Here is a 4,672-nt window from a genome sequence, read left to right as displayed (position 1 = left end):
GTGTGAATAGTGACTTTGGAATCAACTATGTAAGACCTGAACTTTTCACATGCAAACACGACTGCTAAAAACTCGTAGCATAGTTTCTTTGGGCACTGTCTAGAGTTTTACTAGCATAGTGAATAACATTCAACTTCTTGTCAACTCTTTGCCCTAGAACAGCACCAACAACATAATCACTAGCATCACACATGATCTCAAAAGGCAAGGTCCAATCAAGTTGTTGAACAATAGGTGCAGTTATCAAAGCCCTCTTAAGTATTTCGAAGGCGTCCTTACAATCATCGTCAAATACAAAAGGAATATCCTTTTGTAAGAGATTGGTGAGAGGCCTAGAAATCTTAGAGAAGTCTTTAATGAACCTTCTATAGAAACCAGCATGACCAAGGAAACTTCTTATACCTTTGATATCTGTGGGGTATGGCATTTTCTCGATTGCATCAACCATAGCCTTATCGACTTCAATACCTCTTTCAGAAATTTTATTTCCTAAGACGATGCCTTCATTAACCATAAAGTGGCACTTCTCCCAATTCAAGACAAGATTGGTGTCTTTACATCTCTGCAGGACTCGATCAAGGTTGCTGAGGCAATCATCAAAGGAAGACCCGTAAACGGAGAAGTCATCCATGAAAACCTCAACAATCTTTTCACAAAAATCAGAGAATATAGCCATCATACATCTTTGAAAGGTGGCAGGTGCATTACATAAGCCAAAAGGCATACATCTATAAGCAAAGGTACCGAAAGGGCAGGTGAAAGTAGTTTTATCCTGATCAGATTGTGCAACTGGTATTTGGGAGAAACCAGAATAACCGTCTAGAAAGCAAAAGTGTCTGCGTTTAGACAGCCTTTCTAGCATTTGGTCGATAAAAGGCAGAGGGTAATGATCTTTCCTGGTGGCCTTATTCAATTTCCTAAAATCGATCACCATCCTATAGCCAGTAATAATCCTCTGTGGGATCAATTCATCCTTATCATTAGGGACAACAGTAATGCCTCCCTTCTTAGGGACGTAGTGCACCGGACTCACCCAATCGCTATGAGAAACATGATAGATAATACCCGCTTCCAGGAGCTTTAATATTTCTTTTCTTACTACTTCTTTCATCTTAGGATTCAATCTACTTTGATGATCAACAACTGGTTTGAAGTCAGGATCCGTTTTAATCTTGTGCTGGCATAGGGTAGGACTAATGCCCTTAAGATCATCAAGAGTATATCCAATAGCAGCACGGTGCTTCCTCAGAGTTTTTAGTAACTTCTTTTCTTTATGCTCTGAGAGGCTAGTGATACGTCTCGAACGTATCTATAATTTTTGATGGTTTCATGCTATTATGTTGTCAAACTGTGGATGTTTTGCATGCCTTATATATATTTTTTGGGACTAACTTTTTAACTCAGTGCCAAGTGCGAGTTCATGTTTTTTCCATGTTTTTGACCCCTTTCAGAGGAGGATTTTGAACGGAGTCCAAACAGAATGAAACTGCCAAAAAGATTTTTTCCAGAACAGAAAAAGATCGGAGAGCCGGAGAATCAGGACAGGGGGCCACCAGGGACCCCACAAGACCTCATGGCGCGGCCAAGGGGGGGGGGGCGGCCGCCTGGCTTGTGGGATCCCTGAGGCTCCTTTGCCCTAGGTTTTGCGCCTATATATCCCCAACAATTCCACAAAAAATCAGGAGATCATCAAAAGTACTTTTCCGCTGCCGCAAGCTTCTGTCTCGCAAGATCCCATCTGGGGCATGTTCTGGTGCCTTGCCGGAGGGGGATTCAGATAGGGAGGGCTTCTTCATCAATACCATGACCTCTCCGATGATGCGTGAGTAGTTCACTATAGACCTATGTGTCCATAGCTAGTAACTAGATGGCTTCTTCTCTCTCTTGGATCTTCAATACAAAGTTCTCCATGATCTTCATGGAGATCTATCCGATGTAATCTTCTTTTGCGGTGTGTTTGTCAAGATCCGATGAATTGTGGATTTATGATTAGATTATCTATGAATCTTATTTGAGTTTCTTCTGATCTCTCTTATGCATGATTTCATATCCTTGTAATTCTCTTCGAGTTGTGGGTTTTGTTTGGCCAACTAGATCTATGATTCTTGCAATGGGAGAAGTGCTTGGTTTTGGGTTCATACCGTGCGGTGACCTCACCCAGTGACAGAAGGGGTAGCGAGGCACGCATCATGTTGTTGCCATCAAGGGTAAAAAGATGTAGTTTTCATCATTGGTTTGAGATTATCCTTCTAGATCACGTCATCTTTGTTAAGGCGTTACTCTGTTCATCATGAACTCAATACACTAGATGCATGCTGGATAGCGGTCAACCTGTGGAGTAATAGTAGTAGATGCAGAAAGTATCGGTCTACTTGTCTCGGACATGGTGCCTATATGTATGATCATTGCCTTAGATATCATCATGACTTTGCGCGGTTCTATCAATTGCTCGACAGTAATTTGTTCACCCACCGTGATATTTGCTATTTTGAGAGAAGCCTCTAGTGAACACTATGGCCCCCGGGTCTACTCCACACAATATTTTCAGCCTTACACTTTTTACTTCGTTGCACTTTTCGCCTTCAGATCTCACTTTGCAAAGAATCTTGAAGGGATTGACAACCCCTTTGAAGCGTTGGGTGCACGCTTGTTTGTGTTTGCACAGGTACTCTGGACTTGACGAGACGCTCCTACTGGATCGATACCTTGGTTCTCAAACTGAGGGAAATACTTACTGCTCATTTGCTGCATCACCCTTCCCTCTTCAAGGGAAAAACCAACGCAAGCAAGTCTCCGTCAACGTCTCAATTTCTGGCGCTGTTGTTTGAGAAGTAGCAAGAAGGATTTCTGGCGTCGTTGCCGGGGAGGAAGATCAAGTCAAGAACTCATCCAAGTAGGTGTCGCAAACTCATCTCTTGCATTTACTTGGTTTGCCAGTTGCCTCTCGTTTTCTCTGCCCCACTTCACCAATTTGCCTTTTTCGTTTGCCTTTTTGTTCGCCCTTTTTCTCGCTTGCTCTTTGTTCGCTTGTGTGCTTGCTTGCTAGCCGAAGTCACCATGAATGAAAACACCAAACTTTGTGACTTCTCTAATAATAATAATAATGATTTTATTAGTACTCCGATTGCTCCCGCCACTAGTGCGGAGTCATACAAAATCAATGCCGCTTTGCTGAATCTTGTTATGAAAGAGCAATTCTCCGACCTTCCTAGTGAAGATGCTGGATCCCATCTCAATACCTTCATTGAGCTTTGCGATATGCAAAAAAAAGAAAGATGTGGATAATGACGTGATTAAATTGAAGCTTTTTTCCTTTCTCGTTGGGAGATCGTGCAAAAACTTGGTTTTTTTCTTTGCCTAAAAATAGTATCGATTCTTGGGGTAAGTGCAAAGATGCTTATATATCCAAGTATTTTCCGCCGGCTAAGATCATCTCTCTCCGTAATGATATCGTGAATTTCAAGCAACGTGATCATGAACATGTTGCACAATCTTGGGAGAGAATGAAATTAATGATTAGAAATTGTCCCGCTCATGGCTTGAGTCTTTGGATGATTATTCAAATCTTTTACGCTGGCTTGAATTTAACTTCTAGAAATATCTTGGATTCCGCCTCAGGTGGAACGTTCATGGAAATCACGTTAGGGGAAGCCACAAAGCTTCTAGACAACATCATGACGAACTACTCTCAGTGGCACACTGAAAGGTCACCTACTAGTAAGAAGGTACACGCTATAGAAGAAATTAACTCGTTGAGTGCTAAGATGGATGAGTTAATGAATTTGGTTGCTAGTAGAAGTGTTCCTTTAGATCCTATTAATATGCCCTTGTGTTCTTTGATTGAGAGTAGCAACGCTAGCTTGGACGTTAATTTTGTTGGTAGGAATAACTTTGGAAACAACAATGCTTTTAGAGGAAACTATGTTCCTAGGCCTTTTCCTAGTAACTCCTATAATAATTTTGGCAACTCCTACAACAATACTCATGGAAATTACAATAGATTACCCTCTGATCTAGAGAGTAATATCAAAGAGTTCATCAACTCTCAAAAGATTTTCAATGCGTCCATAGAGGAGAAGCTACTCAAAATTGACGATTTGGCTAAGAGTGTTGATAGAATGTCTAGTGATGTTCATGCTTTGAAAGTTAGATGTGCCCCTCCCAAGATCAACATGGATGAAACTTTGATAGCTATGCATGTTTCCATGATTGAGAGCCAAGAAAGAACCGCCCAAATTCGTGCTAGACATGAATGGCTTAAAAAGGCGTGTTCTCATGATAAGAATCACGAAGATCTTAAAGTGCATGGTGTGACTCCTATTGAATCTTTGTTTTCTTGTGTCAAACCTAATGATGATGGGGCTGGATATGAATCCACTTTGGTTGAAAAGTGCCCCAATGATTCGGAGTCCATCTATCTTGATGCTAAATGCACTGAAAGTGGAGTAGAAGATATTAAAACTTTGAGTAGTAATGAAATTACTACTATGGATTTCAAGGAATTCAATTATGATAGTTGCTCCTTGATTGAATGCATTTCCGTGATGCAATCCATGTTAAACTCTCCACACGCTTATAGCCAAAACAAGGCCTTTACCGATCATATCTTCGAAGCTATGATAAAATCTCTTGAAGAGAAACTTGAATTGGAAGTATCTATCCCTAGAAAGCT

The sequence above is a fragment of the Hordeum vulgare genome, chromosome 4H (assembly GCF_904849725.1).
Source record: "Hordeum vulgare subsp. vulgare chromosome 4H, MorexV3_pseudomolecules_assembly, whole genome shotgun sequence".
Classification (NCBI taxonomy): Eukaryota; Viridiplantae; Streptophyta; class Magnoliopsida; order Poales; family Poaceae; genus Hordeum; species Hordeum vulgare.
Note: the sequence above shows the minus strand (reverse complement) of the source record.